Source organism: Pogoniulus pusillus, chromosome Z (genome assembly GCF_015220805.1).
Source record: "Pogoniulus pusillus isolate bPogPus1 chromosome Z, bPogPus1.pri, whole genome shotgun sequence".
NCBI lineage: Eukaryota > Metazoa > Chordata > Aves > Piciformes > Lybiidae > Pogoniulus > Pogoniulus pusillus.
In genome coordinates this window covers 28,997,867-29,020,322 of record NC_087309.1, presented here as the reverse complement: position 1 = coordinate 29,020,322, position 22,456 = coordinate 28,997,867, and the positions used below count along the sequence as shown (strand labels likewise).

The 22,456-nt window shown below is 43.1% G+C and overlaps 1 long non-coding RNA gene across 1 annotated transcript; it reads right to left on the bottom strand.

The window, feature by feature from the left end:
- Positions 1-3,761: 3,761 nt before the first annotated feature.
- LOC135173604 (uncharacterized) lies at positions 3,762-17,111 on the bottom strand. The gene is made up of 4 exons (XR_010301387.1): positions 17,018-17,111; positions 13,147-13,265; positions 12,922-13,035; positions 3,762-3,792 (listed from the first exon to the last, which is right to left on the bottom strand). It is a non-coding gene; the product is annotated as an uncharacterized LOC135173604 (long non-coding RNA).
- Positions 17,112-22,456: the final 5,345 nt, after the last annotated feature.

Here is a 22,456-nt window from a genome sequence, read left to right as displayed (position 1 = left end):
CTTACTCCTTTTCTTTTCACATTTGGGAAGAGACATGAGGTCACTCATGTAGTGGTCAGGCCAAGCCTAACTCTTGACAGTTACATTTCACATGATAAAGTACCACTGCAAAATTAAATCAGTTCATACAGAAAAATCCTTTAATTTCTGAGAAAAAACTTTAATAAGAGTATCAGAATATTTTTACTGTGAAAGTTCAGTTTGTTAAGTACCAAATTTCTTCCTAAGATACAAAAGCTTTCTTCTTAATACATGTCTTCATAGTTACGTTCTCTACTGTCATGTCCAGGTTTAGATTTCTCAATGTAGAGCAGAAATTATTCTGTTGGTTATTTTACACTTTGATCTACTCAGTCCATTTTCTATCCACCTGGTCCTCAGAGCCATGCAGTTTTTCCTGTACTTTATTCTAAAACTATCTTTGAGAATGGGTGGATGGTTCCTTGTGATGTCACCATATGCTCGACAATGTCATGGCCGAGCAGTGGATTGTGGCATCATCAACTACTGTAACACTCCTTGTTACTTGTGATGGGGCAGGTTATGGGGCTTGAGGAGCTGGGAGGATCCTACTTAAGTGACCTCGGCACTGCTTTCTTCCTTCCATGGCACAGCAATTGGCTATGGCCTCTCTCCATTTCACAGCACACAAAACTCTTTGGTGGCAGGCACCAGGAAAGGGGAGCAGGTCCTCATCCTCAGTTATTCCTAACCCACTGCAGAGCACAAACATAGCCATGCAGACTCAGTGAACCTGCCCCATCTGCACAGTACTTGAGATAACGTTACTTATGCACTGCTTAGTGGCCACCAGTTCTGCCTGGGCTGCATTGCACGTTGGTCAGACATCAATCCAGAACACCAAATTTGCAGAGGATCAATAGAGATTATTAGGTTTTATGTGCAGGCAGAAGACAACTATCTGCAGATTGTTCTCACAAACATCGGATATATCAGCAAACCAGGACATGTAGTTCCTGCCCATCCGCTTGAAATCAGACATCATCACCCTGTGGCACTTGCTCCATCTCCTCAGGAAATACTGTCCCTAGATGAGCAGGTGGCTGTGTGGGCAGAGGCCATGGGTGGCCTCCTGCCCCAGCTCTGGGCAGAACTTTTCCAAAGAGAAGAGCATCTCCTTGATCCTGTGCTGCTCTGGCTGCATAAGGAGATGACCAAAATATATGGAGCCCACTGGTGGAGGCTGAATACTACAATGTGCAGCACCCTGCAAATACTGTGCCTCTGTGTTCCTGATGCAGAGATCATGGTCCAGGTGCTAGACTGCTCTCAGGGAACATACAAAAGCAGTGGTTCCTGGTGTTGTCAGCGTCACTATGCACCATTGCAGTGAGAAGGCCCAGAAGCTACTGCTCTCCAGTGCTACCGAGGAGCAGAACAGCCCTGCAGCTAGCCCTAGCTCCATGAGCTCCAGCTCCAGCTCCAGTGGAAGGACTCCTCCCACCAACTTGGCCTTTTCCAGCAATGCTGAAGTCTCTCAGTATGAAGGCAGGTGCTGGCACTTCTGAGGCTGCCCTCTGAGGGGGTCCCTCAGGAAGGATCACGTTAAGACAGAAGCATCTTAAACTTGTACCTAACCTCCAAAGATAACCCAAAGCAAAATGGGACCTAAATCCCCTCACAGATGATCTGGATGAAACATAGCTTTAAGGTTGCTATCACCAGCTAGAGTGAGCAGGCTTGAAAACAGCAGCCATCTAGTCCCACCAGCCCAGAACCAACACTGAGCAGGCTTTACTGTAGACAGCAGACAGCTGCCTCCTAATCTCAGCTTACCCAGGCGATACCCAGCAAGGTTGCTCACGTCCCAGGCTTCATCTCCAAAAATGACTCAGACTCCTCAGAGCAAGCACGGTGCAGGAATGAGACCATGGTCACCATCTGCTCCTAAGCAGCCATAGGACACCCAGCTGCAGGCAGCACACTGGCTTATGCAAGAGGACAGCATCCTTCAGCCCAGAGAGTAGCTGGATCACTGGCAAGCTTTAAAAGTCTACAGGAGGTCTTGGGCTCCTTCCAGAGGCAATAGGAAATGGGATGAGGTCCAGATTGCAGAAGCAGAGGGTGAGATCTTAAGTGAAACTGCTTATTTCATTCATCCCCACTGGGCTCTTACATCTGCCTGAAGTAGATAGGTGACAGCACAGTATCGGCCAATTGGCCAATGGAAAATTGTGCACTGGCTGGTTGAACGGCCACAGCCCTTCCCTCCCACCTGACAGACTCATAGGTATTGACAGCCTCAACAATGCTGTCCAGGGTGCAGGGTGTCTGGTGGAAAATCATCTGGAGGAGCCCAATGCCAGCCAGTAGTGGGTTAAGGGCTGGGCTGGGTCATGAACATTGAATTGAAGAGAAATGAAAGCTGTACAAATTTGCTCCCAAGTCAAAGAGGGAACACAGCTCTTATCCACTGTGTAGTCACTGCATCAGGCTGGTCTTCTCTCTATCCATTCTCCCTCCACCCTTTTGTATTTGATTCAGTCATGCCACTTTTATTCCTTAGTTACTGCTGATATGGATTGAGATAGTCCTTCATTGCTGGGGTTTTGGTGGCGGTGGTTTGCTTGTCTTTTCTTGCCTGGTAGAAGAAAAACAACAAACTAACTAACCCACAACAGTGACTGCCTTGAGGTGGAGTAGTAGATGCTTTAAAACGCCATTCTCTTCTGTGGTCAGCACTTGTGGTAAGTGTGATATTACTTTTCCAGTGTATGCAGGGGATTATTTAATACCAATATAAAGTCTGAGCCCTTTTTTAATATGAAAACATGACCACTGAGAAGATTAAGAAGCTTCATAACCAGTAGCTCTAATGTTTATTGTATGTATTACATCAGAAGAACTTTATTTTAATTTCTATTTATTAATAAGCCAGCTGTCTGAATGCAACACAAGTCAATCTTTATTATTAAATCCAGTGTTTCCAGAGAGTTGAAAGTACCCACACTTCTATTTCTCAGGTTTGCAAAAACCTGAAAACAGAAAAAGCCTGAAAAATACAAAGATATTTTTAAAACTATAAATTTCATGCAGTTGAATTTAAAGCATTTGTTATCTATGATGCACTTAAATCAGAACCATGAGAAATAATTAAAACAGCTGAGTGTGAAACACTTTCACCCATGTGATGGTTTGGGTGTTACCTGCCCCCCCCCCCAGTTTGGAAAATCACCCAGACTAGAATCAGTGGCTCTGGAAATTGAATGATGTTTTATATTTACAGCTAGCACAATATACAAGCAGATATTTACAACATATACAGAAATATACAAGTTAAAAGGTAATACTGAAACACAACAGCCCTCCCAGAAATCTGAGTCCCCAGGAGGGGCTCCAAACCACCCTTCCACCTTCCTCCCACCCCTCTGCCTTAGCCCAGACTTTGCCTTATGTTCAAGATAGTTTGAAGGGTCAGTGTTGTGGAGGCAGGGAATTAATGCAGCCAAGTCAGGATTTATATAAAAATAGAATTATTTTATTTTCCTGAAGACCTGCCCCCAAAACTATATATAGAAATTAATTTAGTTTTAATTAGCAGATTCAGTTAGGTTGAGAAGATCTACAAGGATACCATAGGTAATTTGACTATTTTGGAAGTCAGAAATTGGAAAGCCTGAGCTATTAAATGATAGCATTCCCCACTAATAATAAAGCTGAGCCAAAGTTACTCACAGGTGTGTCAGGCTGGCTGAAAATAAGGGCGGCCCAGCTGCTTGTCCCCTTGCTCTCTTTCGGAGGCTGTCTGAGGGTCGTTAAGGCCTATTGAGCCTGCATAAAGGGTGCTAATGGTTGAAAGCCGTTCTTCGGAGCAGAGCGCCAGGGGCTCCTTCTGCAGAATCTATCCAGGTGGGGGAGCTCTCTAAGGCAGGCACGATCTCTAAAGCGAGCACCCCAAGGTGGGAAGTCCCCCAATATTTATACCCTTCCTAGACAAAGAGCAGAGTTACCACTTCCTAGGCGCAAAGACTACAGCCAATCCCCAGCCCGATTCCAATGCAGGCACTGCATGGGGCACCCCCTTCATGCCTGTAGGGCAGGGGATTGTGACAGGTCTTTTCGTGCCTTTTCCTCTCCCATTCAAACCACAGAGGGAGAGGAATTTAGGGGTATACAGGACTCCAGGAAGGTCAGCCAGGGGATTTAGGAAGCAGATGGGTTAGTCAGGCAGATGGCAGGTTAAAGTAGAGAGAGAAGTTCAGACCAAAGCCAAGAGAGAGACTCAGTTATCTGTGTTTGTGTTCTTGTTCTTATACATCTCAGCAAGCCTATGAGTGAAGTAGACATCAGCATTGTTTCCTTTTCACAGCCTATAACATAATTCTTCTCACCAATATATTCTATCTAGGCTCAAACTAGCACAACCCAGAAGTTTACTTTCCTTTATCCTCCTCATAATAATAATAAAGGTACAGGGGGAAAAAGTACTGGTAGGTTTTAGAGGAGTTTTGCTGTCTTGTTTTCATTTGTTTTTTCTTTGTTGTTGTTGTTGTTTTGTTAGTTTTCCAAAATGAACAAAACAATTCCTCTGGTTTTGTTCGTTTAATGTATACTAACTCTGGAACAACGTCAGTACTCTGAAGACTTGTTAAAAAGTGATCTCCTTTAAGTACCACATTTCAGACTTCCCTTCACTGACTGACTACGTAATCTTAAACTGTAGTTTAAAGAGATTGCAGTTATTAAAATAGCATTTAGTTCTTTTACATTAGTCTGTGATGCTTGCATTTATACTTGCATTTTAAAACCTCACTGACACACTAAGAACCATATAAGCCTGAAACGAGGGAAGGTACAACCTGAGTCAAGACAGTGGTGCCAAGCTTTCATTTTGACTTACAGAAGACACATTGTGATGGTTTGGGGGTTACCCCACCCCCCCCACACTTTTGAATTTGCCCCAGCTAACTCAGACGGACCCTGGGAATATAGATGAAGCAATTTATTTACAGCTAGCAGAATTTACAAGCAGCTATTTACAATATATACAGTTATATACAATTATATACAGAAATATACAAAGGATAAACAATACAAAAGCACAACTCCCCTCCCAGAAACCTGAGTCCCCAGGAGGGGCTCTCAAACCACCCCAACACCTCCCCCCGGCCCTCTCAACCTTACCCCAGTTCTCAGGAAGAAGAGAGGTGCAGCCAAGAGGTTAGGGAGCAAGGTTAGTAGGAGCAGAGTTAATGAGATGTGACCAGGTCTAAGGCAAAAGCAAGAGTGAGAGAAACAAAATGGAGAGAAAGTCTTTCTTCTTCCCAGAGTTCTCAGCGTAACTGTGAGAGAAGTAGACACAATTGTTTTCATTTCATTGCCCTTTATCTAGTTCTTTTACCAAAACATTCTAGCTTGCTTCAAACTAGCACAATCCACCCCTGTCTACTTCGCTCAGAGTATCGCTGAGAATTATCCAATCTAATCTAAACCAATATTTACACTAAAACAATATATACAAGTTCAGTTCACACTTCAATCAGATGTAGGTGATTCAAAAGCTCAGAACAGGGACTCCCAGATGATGTTGGGTTCATGCTCACGTACTGTAGATTCTATCATAGATTCTCTCAGTGTTGGGCGCCGATGTTACCTAGAACAGAAAACTCCTAACAACCTATATTAGACACTCTGAATTTAAACTCTCTCAGCTAAGGTTAAATTTCTCTGTGGAATACACTGGATTTCACCATTCTCCTGCATTACCCAGTAGGTATGACCAGGACCTTCAGCAGACACCACCCCTCGGACAGGTTTCCCTTCGCCCGAAGGAGAAAATACCCAAACAGTTTTCCCTAACAGATTCTTCTCACGTACAACAGGAACTTTATCACCGTCTACTGTTTGGACCAAATCTGATTGTGCAGGTCCTGCTCTGTTTACTGAACCTCTACTATTTACCAACCAGGTAGCTTCTGCTAAATGTTTGTCCCAGTTTTTCAGAGTTCTACCCCCCATGGCTTTTAGGGTGGTTTTCAGCAAACCGTTGTAGCGCTCAATCTTCCCTGAAGCTGGTGCATAGTAGGGTATGTGATAGATCCATTCAATACCATGCTCTTTGGCCCAGTTTTTCACAAGATTGTTCTTGAAATGAGTACCATTGTCTGACTCAATTCTCTCTGGAGTTCCATGTCTCCACAAGATCTGTCTCTCCAAACCAACAATGGTGTTACGTGCAGTAGCATGTGGAACTGGATAGGTTTCCAACCATCCAGTGCTGGCTTCTACCATCGTCAGCACATACTGCTTGCCAGAACGTGATCGAGGTAAAGTGATGTAGTCAATCTGCCAGGCTTCACCATACTTGTACTTTGACCATCTCTCACCATACCATAAGGGCTTGATTCGCTTAGCCTGCTTAATAGCAGCACAAATGTCACAGTCATAGATGACTTGGGTGATAGCGTCCATGGACAAGTCAATTGACCTATCACGAGCCCATCGTTATGTTCCATCTCTGCCTTGATGTCCAGATGAATCATGGGCCCACTGAGCTAAGAACAGCTCACCTCGGTGTTTCCAATCAAGGTCAATGTCAAGTTCAGAGTTGGTATCAACTTGAGCAATCTTAGCAGCTTGCTCTGCCTTCTGGTTATGTTGATGTTCCTCAGTTGCTCTGCTCTTAGGCATGTGTGCATCTACGTGCCGCACCTTCACTGGAATTTTCTCCAGTCGTGCATCAATGTCCTGCCATAGATCAGCACACCAAATAGGCTTTCCTTTCCTCTGCCAACCATTCTTCTTCCAGTCCTTCAGCCAACCCCATAGAGCATTGGCTACCATCCATGAGTCGGTGTAGAGGTAAAGGATAGGCCAATTCTCACGTTCAGCCACATCAAGAGCAAGTTGAACAGCTTTTACCTCAGCGAACTGACTGGATTCTCCTTCTCCATCTTTCGTTTCGGTAACTCTCCTGGTTGGACTCCAAACTCCTGACTTCCATATTCGCTTGTTCCCAACAAGACGACAGGAACCGTCTGTGAACAAAGCATAGTTCTTTTCCTGATCAGAGAGATCACCATAGGGAGGAGCTTCCTCAGCACGAGTTATTTTCTCCTCTGGAGGTTTGGAACAGTCTGTGCCTTCCGGCCAGTTGGTGATCACCTCCACCAGACCAGGTCGGTCAAGATTACCCATTCGTGCTCGTTGGGTTATCAAAGCCATCCATTTAGACCAGGTTGCATCTGTGGCATGATGTGGTGATGAACCTTTGCCCTTGAACATCCAGTTAAGAACTGGCAGTCTAGGAGCTAAAAGCAATTGTGACTCAGTTCCAATCACTTCAGAAGCTGCTTTCACTCCCTCATAGGCTGCTAGAATCTCTTTCTCAGTTGCAGTGTAATTTGTGTCTGAACCTCTGTAGCAACGTCCCCAGAAACCAAGTGGACGACCACGTGTCTCATTTGGAGCTCTCTGCCAAAGACTCCAAGTTGGACCATTGTCACTGGCAGCCGTGTACAGAATGTTTTTAATGTCCGGACCAGATCTCACAGATCCCAAGCCCACTGCATGGACTACTTCTCGTTTGATTTGATCAAAGGCTGCTTGTTGTTCAGGTCCCCACTCGAAATTGTTTCTCTTACGAGTCACATCATGCAGAGGTTTGACAATCTGACTGAAACCAGGAATGTGTAGTCTCCAAAATCCCACCACACCAAGAAAAGAAAGTGTGTCCTTCTTACTGGTGGGAACAGCCATGGTAGAGACTTTGTTAATCACATCCTGAGGAATGTAACGGCGACCATCCTGCCACCGCACTCCCAGAAACTGAATTTCTTTGGCAGGTCCTTTGACCTTGTCCCTCTTAATGGCAAAACCTGCTTGCAACAGAATGTCAGTGATTTTGTTACCTTTCTCAAAGACTTCCTCAGCAGTTTGGCCCCACACAATGATGTCGTCGATGTACTGGATGTGCTCTGGAGCTTTACCTTTCTCCAGTGCATTGTGGATGACTGAGTGACAGATGGTTGAGCTGTGTTTCCACCCCTGAGGCAAACGGTTGAACTGGTACTGGATTCCTCTCCAGGTGAATGCAAACTGAGGCCTGCACTCCTTTGCTATGGGAATAGAGAAGAAAGCATTAGCAATGTCTATGGTTGCATACCACTTAGCCTCCTTCGATTCCAGCTCGTACTGGAGTTCCAGCATGTCCGGCACAGCTGCACTCATGGGTGGCGTCACCTCGTTGAGGGCACGAAAGTCAACTGTGAGTCTCCAGTCGCCCGTAGGTTTGCGCACAGGCCAGATGGGACTGTTGAAAGGTGAATGAGCTTTCTCGATGACAGCCTGACTCTCCAATTGACGAATCAGCTGATGAATGGGCAACAAAGAGTCACGGTTAGTTCTGTACTGCCTATGATGAACAGTTTGAGTTGCAATTGGCACTTCCAAGTCCTCTATGTCATGATGTCCCACAACTGCAGATTCATCAGAAAGTTCAGGTCTAACAGACAATTTCAATTTATCATCCTCAATCTCTACAGATGCTATTCCAAAAGTCCATTTGTGACCCTTAGGGTCTTTGAAACAACCTTGTCTCAAAAAGTCAATTCCCAAAATGCAAGGCGCATCAGGACCAGTTACAATAGTATGTGTCTTCCACTCTTTACCAGTTAAACTGATCTCAGCTTGTATCTTAGTTAACTCTTGAGATCCACCAGTGATTCCAAAAATAGATATGGACTCTGTCCCTTTGCAATTAGATGGCAATAAAGTACACTGAGCACCTGTGTCAACTAAAGCCCTGTATTTCCGAACTCTTGAACTGCCAGGCCACCTAATGAATACATTCCAATAGATTCGGTTCTCTCCACTATCCCTTTCCTCCTCCTGGCTGGAGGCAGGGCACCCCTAATGCTGAACATGGCATGTGGGGTGTACACAGTGATTGGTGTTGTTGTGAGAGGAACTGCAACTGTTGGAACAACTGCAGTTGCTCTCGGGAGCTGAAGAAGTGACAGCTACTTTCCTGGCATTGCTGCCTCTGTTTCTGCCACTCTGCAGTTCCCTGACCCTCTTTGAAAGAGCTGAAGTAGGTTTACCATCCCATTTGTTCATGTTCTCACCGTATGTGTCACGCAGAAGTATCCACAGTGACGCACGTGATTGCTGCTGTCTGGGTGGAATTTGTCTCCTCCTGGGCTGGAATTGCCTTGCAGGAGGTGGGCGTCTGTTCCTGACTGCAGAAACATTCACCCATTCAGATGATGCAGGAATGGTATCCTTGACCAGATTGGAAATTGAGGTTGCAAGATCCTCCTTCAGTTCTTTCATGCCATTTCTAATGCCATTCTCAATACTATCTTTCATCTCTGTAGTCATAGTCTTTATGGCACAGATTATACCAGAATGCGACAAGCTGTCCTCAATCTGCCTGAGCTGATCAGTGAATTCACCAACAGTGAAAGATCTTCCATTATCACTCCTTGCTAGAAACTTACTGGCCAAGATGTTAGCATAGGATGAAGGAGCAAGCTTAATAAGCTTCTTCATGAGACCTGTTCCCAAAGGAATATCGTCAGGCTCATGAGTGCCATGATCTCCATAAAGCACTTCCTTCACAGCAAACTCCTTCAGAAGCTTAATTCCCTGCTCAACGGTGTTCCACTTCTTGGCAACCCATGGCAAATCATCTCGGGAAGGATATCTCATAGCCACAGCCAACAGAAGGCGTGTCCACAAGCTAACCCTACCAAGAGGACTTGCTAGGTGTTTGTCCACTCCACTCTCCTTAGTGAGTGGTCCCAGCTGCTTGGCAGACTTGTCTCCTACCTGCAGAGCATTAGCACCAATGCCACGGCATCTTACTAGCCAGCTTAGGATTGGCTCACCTGATTCCCTTGTGTATTCCTTCCTAACTTCCCTGACCTCTCTGAGTGGATCCTTGGAGCCTTGGATGTCATCTTCCTCCTCTTCCTCCTGTTGTTCTGGTGGTGCCGGGCCTAACACAATCTTCCTCATAGCATTCCTAAACTCATGGGAACCATCCTCTCTCCTGGCAGCTAACCTCACAGCACTCCTCTCACTTGAGTATTGTTGTCTCAGCACATCCACAAGGTCTCGCAGACTAACTGCCTCCTCTTCCTCCTCTTGCTGCTGATCACCAGAGGTCCCATCTCTTACATCCTCCTGCGAACCACTCTTTGTCTTAGCTTTTGCCTTAGCAGGTGCCAGAAGGGCCTGAGCAGCAACAGACTTGGATGTGTCTGCTGGAGAATTTGAATCTTTAGGAGTCTGACTTGGAGGGTTTGAATCCTTAGGGGTCTGACCTGGAGCATTTGAATTATTGGAGGTCTGACTTGGAGCATTTGTATCCTTAGGGGTCTGACTTGGAGCTTGTGAGTTCAGATCTGCCTTGCTTTTAACAGGAGGATTTTGGTTCTGGTCTGCTGGCTGGGGTTTCAAATTGGCTGAGCTGGTGTCATTAGGATTTGGACTGACTGGGCTAGCGTTACTAGCACTAGTGGGATTGTTTGCCTGTCCTCTTGGTGTGCCTGCCAACCCTGACGTGTTATCATTTTTGCTAGGAACATTCTGATTTTGGGTACTTGCCTGTGCTCCTGAGGCTCCTGCTGAACTCTGTGGCTTGTTTTGGTTATCCTTATCATTGTTTACATTATTGGCGGGAACACTGGCTGTGTTCCCAGCACTCAGAGAAGGAGGGGCAGAGGCTGGCAAGGGGGAAGCCGATGACTGTGCTCCCTTGTTTTGCTGTGAAAGAGACTGCTTCTGAGACACATAATTTTTCCTAGCTCTTACAGAAGCTGGTTTTGAATTTTTCACCAATAATGCCAAAATTAATATGAATATTAAAATCATGAGGCAAATATTAAAAACTGTGAGAAGAAAAACAGTTTTACACGAGCATGTACCTATGCAAACAGTTGGAATTCCTGTCTTAGGCTGAATAACTCTCATTAGAGCCATATTTAAAGCAGAATTTCCATTGATTGTCACATTATTGACCAGAGCTCCTGTAATGTCCTTGGTAATATTCTCAGAGATATTAAAACCAGCATAACCAAGAATAAAATCACCCCAGCTCCAGAACATACTTGAAAGCTTAGCTTTAGCCTTATTATAAGCCAGATCAATGAAATAAGCAACAATTTGACCTTTTAACCAACTAAATGCCAAGAAAACAAAACCAGACCAGAGCAATGCACCAACCAAATACAATAGCTGCTTGATTAGCTTCATCTTAATTCCCAGAGCTAATTTCCAATCACTCCAATATCTAGCCCCACGTTGGGAAAGCCAATTAAAAATGTGATGGTTTGGGGGTTACCCCACCCCCCCCACACTTTTGTATTTGCCCCAGCTAACTCAGACGGACCCTGGGAATATAGATGAAGCAATTTATTTACAGCTAGCAGAATTTACAAGCAGCTATTTACAATATATACAGTTATATACAATTATATACAGAAATATACAAAGGATAAACAATACAAAAGCACAACTCCCCTCCCAGAAACCTGAGTCCCCAGGAGGGGCTCTCAAACCACCCCAACACCTCCCCCCGGCCCTCTCAACCTTACCCCAGTTCTCAGGAAGAAGAGAGGTGCAGCCAAGAGGTTAGGGAGCAAGGTTAGTAGGAGCAGGGTTAATGAGATGTGACCAGGTCTAAGGCAAAAGCAAGAGTGAGAGAAACAAAATGGAGAGAAAGTCTTTCTTCTTCCCAGAGTTCTCAGCGTAACTGTGAGAGAAGTAGACACAATTGTTTTCATTTCATTGCCCTTTATCTAGTTCTTTTACCAAAACATTCTAGCTTGCTTCAAACTAGCACACACATTCTCTGGAGTAGGTAAACCAAAGTGTCCCAAAAAGTAATAATACCAATAATATGAGAACTGAAAACTTTTTCTTGTGAAAATCTGAAGAAAATCAAACCAGTTGTAGCATCTCTACATGAACATGAACAATACAGAATCATTGAGGCTGGGAAAGACCTCTAAGATGAAGTCTAACCAATATACATGGGGAAATAAAATGTAAGCATCCTTTAATTGATACTTCAATCATAGTCATGTCTGAAGTGGCACAGATCAGTAATTTTTTTTCAAGTAGCCAAACCCAAAATTTTACACAACCTGAACAAAAATGAAACTTGTAACGTGTTTAGAAGCTGTGTGCTGCAGATTAGTGATCTGACACACTGTATGCCACAAGATACCTGCCATTTGCAATAAAGAATGAGCATTCTTTATGTAGGATTATCTCAAGTCTCCTTCTGCAGAATTTAAACCTGGCTACTCTGTAGCTAATATACATAGTCAAATCAATGATTTAGTCACAATCCTGAGACAGAATGCTCTGAGCCAGTGTTTCTCTTTTGAGAGTAGTCACTTGTGTACAATACAAGGTGGCAACAAGACCAGAGCACTGCAGTTCCCACAACTCACCATCAGTCCTTGGGCATTCTTCTGTGAAAAGGGACTCATCTCTCTGTACACCCTCAATAAAGAAAAGATCAGCATTTGGGTCTTCCCTCATCTCTTCTGCATGCACTGACTCCATCTTAAAAATGGGGGAAGGGCAGAAGGCTTCTTGTGCTCTTAAAATTCACAAGATGTTCAAACACTATGGGCTACATTTCCAACTGCTCTGCACTCAGCAGCTTCTAGTCCAGTCCCTGAGAATCACAGCGTGTGGTTTATGTGGCACAGCTGCCCCTCTTCAGAGCAGTTTGCTAAGTTTGTATCAGGACACCTAAACTGTCTAATTTGGGAAAGTGCTGACAGCCTTCATGGTCACACACCCATGTGGCAAGGGGTTTCTTTACTAACCCACAGCTAACAGCTCCCACCTGTAAGGATAATTTGTCAACTACTTCACCATAATGTGAACTGATTTTATATATTCATACATTATCTGGCCCCGGGAAATTAAGTAGCTTACCTCAGATGTCCTCCATCTCAGAAATCATCCACTTACTTATGGCATGATCCCAAAAGCAGCTTATGATTGCTGAAGCTTGAATTTCAGACAAGCATCCAGGGTTTTTCACCAGAACTAACATTTGGGAAACACATACATATTAGTAGATCATGGCAACATGAAACTTTGATTGTTTACTAGCTCTTAGTGACCAGAAAGCACAGAAGAGAGATGGAGAGAAATTACCTTATCTCCGAAGCAAAGCTGCAAGTAGGAAACATCACTTAAGACGAGTTAATCACACCATCCACATATTCTGTTCATGGAATCACAATAGCCTGAGGAACAAAATGAAAACTGGGAATCTGCAACAGGAAGACAAAAAGTCATCTACATCCTTGTTAGCCTTACACAGATCACTAGATTAAGGCTGCAGGTTGTCACTTTTGAAATGCTGTTATTTTTGGGTTTTTGTCTTTTCAAACAAGGCTACATCTGTCAAATAGCTTCTGGACATGGACAGCCCAATCTCTGCATGTTCAGTAGTTGCCATGACAACAGACAAGTCTATGGTAAAATGCAACAGACCAATTAGAAAATAGTTATTGCACATATGGGATACTTTCTCTGGCAGAAGGCTTCAAGAGAAAAGTGAATGCCTATCAATTACCCACTCTTCAGAAAGCTCTCATGAGAAACCATACAGACAGAAAAAAAGAGATTTGGGTCCTGATTTTCCAGTTAAGTTTATGCCTTGGTGTTACATGCAAGGGAAAAAGAAGTATTCCCACAAACACAGAAGTCCACCACCATTTGAACTGTCACTAGAAGAGATCCAGCAAAGGCAAAAGTAAAGAATGAACTGTCTTCCGCTTCATCCTGAAAGCAGGAATTGTGCTTTTAGTCCAGGTATGGCATGGTGAACAATGCCAAAATTCTAAACATTCTTTGAAAAAGCTGGAGAACAGATTCCTTTCCCCCCACAGTCCTAACAGTTATAGAAACTAAATTGTGACAAAGGAAAATCAATGAAAATTAAATCATACCCAAGCGGCCACTCACTACTGGCATAAACCAACAACAACAGCACAGATTTGGTGTGTCTGAATAATCAAGATTTGCTGATCTCCTGGCCAGGCAACTTTCTTGCTGTGGATATGGGCAGTGCCTTACCATCAGACACAGGACTGGCTGATGACTGAGAACACAAGGGTATTGCTAATTATTTGCAGAAATGCTCTTCAGATACATTGTTTAAAGCATTTTCAAATTATCTGAAGGTGCATGCTTTGAGGCATAAGCATGTGACAAAAACTTCCTGATGTGCCCAAAGAATAGTTGTAACAAGTGTAAGAACAGAGAAGCATTTTCCAAAACGAATTAAAAAAAATGTGTCTCTTACAACAAGGATGGTCTAGGAATATCTTTGGGTCAGATAAGCAGCTGAAAACTTGAAAAGAAACAAGCAAACAAGCCACCAAACAAACAAAAAAACATGATAGCATGACAAGCAATACTTGAAAGAAACAGAAGAAAACAGTGCCTGGAGGAATATCAGTACTTTCCTGTGGTTTCTAACCCTCATTACAACAATGAGTATAAACATTCACAGTGAAAGAAAGACCTACTCCATTGCCTTGTTTATGAAACGGGCACTTCCAAGCCTCAAGCAGTAGGTATCTTGGCTCAGCAGAGACAGACTGTTTCTGCAATTTTACTGGTCTTTAGCGACACCCTTCAGAACACCATTAACTTTCTCATTCAAGTCCAAACATTGATTGCCACCTTGTTCTGCCTCTTCATTCCTCTCGGGATATGTGACTTCTTGCTAGGCAGGTAGAGGCTACCAAAGACTAGGATCATGCCAGCACAAAGGAATCATTTCTCTCACAGCGACCTCTCAGATCATCGCTGCCTCGAGTGCATACAGAAGAAGACACTGAATTTTCTTTATCAATGAACATATAGCTACCCTGCTATATGACTGCCAAATAATCTTGAAAAAGAAAGGGATCGGGATAAGCAATGTCACAGAAAGCAGTCTGATAACCCAAGTAACTCTTGAAGAGTGATTATCTATCATTAAATCATGTGGAAATATTACAAGGTTGCTGAGTCAATAGAATATAAATGTAATAAGAATCTTGAAACTGTAGGAGCTGAAGATTTTGATTGTTCAGCACGGCAATCTCACCATGGCCTTGTCTTTACATTTTTAGTTAACACTGCCTAGAAAAAAAAGTAATCCTCTTCAAAGACATTTATGAATTGCACTAAGAACTTAACTATTTCCCTTCATTACAGCTCCTTCTGTTGCTTGAAGTGAAGCATTTACAACACTGACATCAACAATTAATTCCTTGTTTGACCCTCAGCAACACAAGGAATTGAAACCATTACGGATTCCTCACCTTTGACTCCATTCAAACCTGATTAAAATTGCAGTGCATGCCCCAAAGGCTGAACAGTCTAAATCAGGAGAGTTTTTTTATTTGGTTTGTTTTGTGTTGGCTTGTTTTATTTCTCATTTACTGCAGTGATCTCTGCAGAAGATCCTTGGATTTCTTTTCAGATAAAATAGGATTACTTCTCAGCACAGAGCAAGGATACGATCAACCAAAATGGAGACAGTAGCAGGAATAAGGGTTTTGTTCACCTTATCATTTTATCCCCATGACACATTTCAAAGGGCTTTTCTGCGTGTTTCTGATAGTTGTTTTATAGACAGCTATCACTGACTGATGCAGCAGCAACAAAGTGATCCAGCTGACAGCAGGGCTGTACCACAAGATACTACACTCTCTGCGGACACAAAAGACTGTCCCAACCTACAGTTATGTATAGTCCCAAGGTATTGTCACGGTTTGTGTAAGTTCTCCAGTAAGGCAGAGAAAATAAGCATGATTTCTAAACTGATCCTGGCCTTCAAGCATGGCACTTAGGAGATTAGCCAGGAAACACTGACTTGTCCTGATTCAGCCTCAGTGATCCACCTTCAGAGAACAGAGCAACACAATGCAGGCTGTTTTTGAAAAAAAAAGGTGCCAAGAGCCGTCTGATTGTTTGCAAGCATTAACAGGGTGTGAGTTAAGAAACATTAATGTGGAGACAACACATATTTTATCCATGACCAGTAACACTCAGTGTCAGCCAAAATTAGAACATCCTCTGAAGTGAAAAAGCTAGAGAAGTGAAATCAGAGATATGCTGAAGTCGAGAGAAAAAAAAGCTGCAATGCCATAAAAATATTAAAAGAAGAGCTAGCCAATGCAGATAAGAGAGACAACTGGGGAAGGGGGGGGGAAGGGGAAAGATGGTTGGAATGTGATTTTTTTTAAATAGAGTTTCAATAAAACAGGAAAGAAATTAAAGCAAAAATGGAAGTTCTCCAAAAAGACCCAGTTAAATTAAGCAGGTTTAAGATAACAGAGCAGGTTTAATATAATAGAGCTGGAGAAGCCAGGTCAGGGAAACCTTGAGAAATGTTATCAAATTGAAAGCAAAAATCCAAGGAAGTGGTTATAAAACAGTAACTAGAACCATTTGTTTTCACATTACTTTCAGGAGCTGCTTTTAATAAGCCTTCTATACACCCCACAGATCATATTGGCAGGTACTGATCAACTACCTGTCATTACCAAAACCAGTGCAAGAGTCAGCAGCATCACAATAGCATTTTCTCTTATGGGGATTTGACTGGAGGAAAAGAAAACCAGAACAAAACAAACCCACCCAACATGTTATTGTTCACAATAAGCGAGTTCTTACCTCAGTATCTCAGATGCAACTTGACACTTCAAAAAGAACTACACTCACTCAAAAACTTGGGCAGAACAGTATAGTTGGAGTCTGTGGTCTTCAGAGGTCTCTTCCAACCCCTATCATTCTGTGATTGGTGCACAGCAGTTAAGGCAGTGTCAAGGGTTAGGGCTGGGCCTGTTATTAGAATATCAGGAAACTTTCTATTAACCCTCTTCACCTCACACACAGGGGAAGAGAAAGAGAGTGAAGGATAGAGATTTGTTGACTAGAAAATAAAACTAAACCAGCTTTAATTATGATAACAACAATACAATGAAATAAATACAAACAGACCCCAAACTAATAGAGAGCTTACAGCTTTGTGGAGCTCTGGCTTCACCCTGCTTCACAGAGGGCTGAGGGAAAACAGCATTTAATCCTGTTCAGGGCCTTCTTTCTCTCCACATCTGGGTAAACTGAAAAGAACTCTTGATTTGAATGTGGATGGCACAGACACCAGAAGCATGCCAGCACAAAGCGAGGTATTTATACAAAGCAGTTCAGAGCAGTTAACGAATGTTTCTCACAGCTCAGTAACGAACTGCTGACAATTAATTACACTCACTGCTTCTCACTGACTGTTTCTTCTTTGGCCAGTCAAGACTGCAAGTTCACCCGCATACAAGGTGAGCTTGCAAAATCACAGGGGCAGGCTCAGCCCTGACTCAGCTAGAGAAGGTGTCTTCACACAGCCAGCCTGACTTTTCCTACTCTCTTGTCCACTGTTATGCATTTAAGAACCACAGAGGCTATTAAGTCTTCCAGAAGTAGGAGAGAGTACAAGGTGGTGCTGTGAAGGGGTTTGTCTGGGTTTTGGGGGAATGAAATATAAGGCCGAATTTAAAAAGGTTTAAATAATTTAATATTATATACACAAGCAATCCCCCCTTCCCCAAACTTATTTACAGCTACCCCACACAAGTTCTTTGTATGCGGTTGGGAAATTCTTGTTGTGGAGGCAGGAATCAATGAGTGGCCGAGTCGGGAATTTTTATACAAAAATAGTTATTTTATTTTCCCAAAAACCCACTCCCAAACTATATATACAAAGATTTAGTTTAATTAGCATATTCAGTTGCTTGAGAATTATCTACAGGGATACCATCAATAATCTGACTATTTTGGAAGTCAGAAGTTGGAAAAGGCTTTAGCTATTAATTAATAGCGTTTTTTTTTACTAAATAAAGTTGAGCCAAAATAACTCACGATCAGGCTGGCTTCCGGGTGAGGTCTGTCCCTCTGTTCCTTTTCAGCAGTTGCAGGTGGATCGTTAAGGGTCGTTAGGCTTACAAAGGGTGTCAATAGGTGAAACAGCCTTTGAAGATCTCTCTGTATCCAGCTTCAGCGCGTCAGGTGAGAGAGGTGGGGGAGCACGAAGGTTCAGGCAGGAGCTAACTCCAAGTGGGACGAACTCCAAGGCGGGAATCCCCAAAGGCGGGAAGACCCCAATATTTATACCCTCTCTAGACAAAGGGCAGAGTTACCACACCTTAGGCGCGAAAGGACACAGCCAATCCCAGCCCAATTCCAGCACGGGCACTGCATGGGGCACTCCTCGTGCGGGCAGGACCCCTTTGCTCACCCCCTTTCACACCTGCAGGGCAGGCGAGGCGGGGGGGCGGGAACCAGGCAGCTTTCCCTCTCCCCCGAAAGTCACAGCAGGAGAGGAATTTAGGGGTATACAGGACTCCAGGACAATTATATTACAGAATGTCTATATACAGCAAAATTGGGAAATTAGCAGAGGTTTGAAAGGATTTAGGCAGAAAGTCTGTGGCATGAAAGTGCCACTGGTAAAATTACTGAAAGTCTATGCTGGTTTAAATAGTTTGCTCAGTTACTCACTGGCTGGACTCAGTTTCAGTGGTCCTAAATATGTGCAGCAAAGCCACGTTGTTAACGCTCATGGGTCTGAATAGTTCAGCTCAGGGATTATTGGGGCGCGCTGTCCGGAGCTTCCACGGGCATGGTCAAGCTGGGAACTGCAGGCTGGAGCGGCGGCTGGCCGGGAGTGCCTTGGTCAGTTTCCCTGGGCTGGTGCGAGGTGCCGTGGGCTGGAATCATGCAGCGGTGGTGGTCCCCAAAAGCAGCAAAGCAACCAGGAGTGGCAGGTGGAGGAGGATAGAGGAGAGGTGGCAGGAACACTGAATTGTCCCTTTTATGAGGTCTGACCCCGAGATTGATGGTCCTTGGCCACAATTCTGTTCCATAGGGATTTGGCAGCAGGCCAAAATATACGAAACATGGTGAAGTCCAGGGGTCCAGTACCCCCAAATATGGAGAGGGGTCAGGCGGATCCCCACCCTAGGCGTGTGAGCTTACATAAGGTGTTTCCTTCAACCTTGCAAATAGGCCAGGCCAGACTCAAAGGCACCAGTCCTATTGTGCTCCTTTGTGCCCCTTAACTTGTTTTCCCCAAGTTTAGGCAGGGCAACACCTTTCGGGGGGACAACGTGTCCGGGCATGAATAATTTGTAAACACGAAACCCTCCACCACAGGTGGACACCCGAAAGTGTCATCTTTGTTATTTCATTCCTGTCAGCCTGCATCTCTATAGAAACAAACAGAATTACTGTCTGTTCTGCCCTCCTCCCTCTCTCTGTTCCCAGCACAGATCCTTATCTCTTCTGATATGGAAGATGTTTGCATTCTTCTTCGGTATGAGCAAAGCTACCTTTCTGTGTAATTGGGACCTGGTATGGGAGGGAAGCAGAGAGGTATGGGAGGAGTGGGCACTCAGACCTGGAGTTTGGCCTGGTTGGGGGGGAAGGTTTCGGAAGGTGTTGGCCTAGTGAGCTTTTGGAGAAGCCCAGGTTGGAGAACTGGGCTGGGGCTGAATAGGAATATGTGCATTCTGTACTCCTGTATATGTTTGTGAATAGTTGTGAATCCTGTGTGGACCGTTTTTATTTCACTTGTTTGGGGAAGGGGTAAAATAGATTTCTATCCTTTTGCCCTGGGCAGCTGATGGCTCAAAACTAGGACACTCATCTATCTTTTGATTTATGCCATATCATCCTTGTAGGAAACTACTTGGCTGCAAAGCAGCATCCTGCCAGGTGCACTAGCAGTGGCAAGGCCCACATCTAAGAAATTATGAGTAACATTAATTGAAAGGTCAGCCAATGGCAGACCACAGAAATTGTTAGCCCAGACACTGAAGATCTGGATTTCTTCCAGGCTAGCCATGTCTTCAATGACACACAGACCTCTGAAAGCCTTTTTCATTTGATTTGTCCAACAAATGCAGGAAGGACTTTCCTACAGTTGTGGTGAAATCTCTCAGATAGCAACCAAGTCATTTTTAGTGAAATGGACAACTTAGAATGACCACCTGGCATCCTTTCCTTGTTATAGCAACCATTTGAGAGGGGAAGTGCAGAACCTTGTTTGTCTGATGACAATTTCAACTTCCAAGTAAATATGATCCTGAAATATCATAGTGACAAAAAGTACTGCTGAGGGAAACACAAAGCAGTCACCATGTCATAGCATGTAGTCATCACTTTGGGCAATGTTCATTGACTTGTACAAAATGATGAAACTTCATTCCCTGGTGAGAAGTTAAAGTGGTACATTCCTATTTATAGCACACACACACAAAGAAAACCTATCAATCTGTACAGCACAACTTTCACCTCATTTTTCAGTCATCCTGAATATTTTTGGTTACAGAGAAAAGAAATAGGTTGCAAACTCATTAACTCATTGACTTGATTCAAAATGTTACCATCTTTTGGAAATCACAGAGGACATAAAGGGTCAGCCTTTATTGCAGAACTCTGTGTACTGCACATATTTGGGCTGCACACTGGCTGCCTTGGGTATTTGTTTTCTTTTACAAAAGAAAAAACCCTAACAGGGGATTTTTATACAACATTTTATACAACATATAAATGATCTTCACATACAGGAAGTTTGTGCTTACGTTATGTAAATATTTAAATGTCTATTAAATAAAACATAACCTGATACTGTACTTGCTATCACAAGTATTTCATTAAACAGACTCCTGGTCATATTTAATGTAGTAGAAATTGTTTGCTGAAGGGCCTGATCAGTTAATATCTATTGTCTTGAATTTTGTAATTGCCACTAGTGAGGCTACTGTAAAATACTTTTCAATTTGATGGTCAGACAAAAATCGGAGGAAAAAAGTGAAAAGCTGTAAGTTACTCTTAAAGAATTTTGTACAGGTTTTAATCAGATTTTAGGAAATTCACTTGCAAAATGCAGTCTTGAAATATCAATTTAAAATGGATTTGTGGATGTCTCATTCATCATGTTCTTAAATGCATACACAAAAATGGTGACAGCCCTTCTATGCAGTTCAATAAACTTACACTTTTCATGTTTTCCTCAAGACAGTGATTCAGCTAAATAGTCACATAACTGTAACAAGGATTTCACTAGATTTCATTCTTGTTCCTTTAGGCCACAGAGTTAATTCCCCATCTGCTCTCGCTCTTAAGTTATCCACAAAAGAGCTTCTATTTCCTGAAGAAATGCTTCTGCTCTAAGTGCAGCCCTCCAGGTCTGTGAAGGAGCAGATATTCGTAAGTGTGACAGTACTCTAGCCATAGTAAAGATCTGTCTCACCAACAAATCACAGACACACTAATCAGGATAAAATTTATATAAATCTTGCCTTGGACTTGTACATAGGTGTATTTGAATGGTATAAGAATACAATGTAATTTTTTTAAGCAACATCAAGCCAGGCAAATTTTAAATAAGGTTGAAGTGTGATCATCTAAAATATAACAGTGGGTAAAGTTACACAAGAAAGATAAGTGGGAATCTAAAATAAATTGAAATAAGCAAAACAGTGACAAGAAGAGACACTCCTATCCCCATTAGAAAGAGAGAGCAACATATATAGTTTCAGGCTTGAGGAAGGAAAAAGTGAGAAGAAAGAGTCAGCTTATGTGCTATGTTTCTTGCTGAGAACATCTCAAGCTTTCTCACCTTGACCTCAGAACAAGTAACTACCAGGAAGTCCAATCACTCACACTCACTGCAGGGCATCAGCTCCATGATACTGTAAACCCCACAGCTAATTTAGAAAAACAATATTTAAGCTAACAGTTGTGCAAGCACAGGTACTGATTAATGTTCTGCAAGAACTGCTCATCAGCACCAAGTGCTATTCAATAATGCATAAAACTGCCCTGATTTTGCAGACAACCATGTAACTGACAGAAAAGACAGCAACAGTACTTACTGTTGGTACAAGATCTGTACACACCCCAAAGGAAATTTTTTTGCTGTGAAACCACCATAACTAAAATCTTTATGGTCAGGTTTGACAACAGCAGCAAGAACCAACTGGCTGTAATGCAAATATGACCACCATCAGGTAATACCCCACATGCCAAGAAGACATGCCCAGCTACAGGGACCCTCCATCAAAATTTTCTTCATGAAGTTTAACATTGCCTCACATTAGTCATCTACATCAGACAAATATTCTGGGCTCACAGGTGGAATGTACTTTAACAGGATGACTCAGAGCTACCTAAAAGAAGCCAAGCAAGCCCTGGATCAAAGAAGCTCTCCATTCCATTACCAAGCCAGACTCATCAAGAACTTTTAACAGGTCTTTCTCTAAGTGGTATTTTAGCCACAATAAAATTTTTGAGCTGTAACTGATAGATTAGTAAATTTCTTCTCATTTGTTCTTTCCTTAATTGTAATAGTCACCACAAAAACGATGCCTCCGATCCTTAATACACATGCATTGAGGCAACAGAA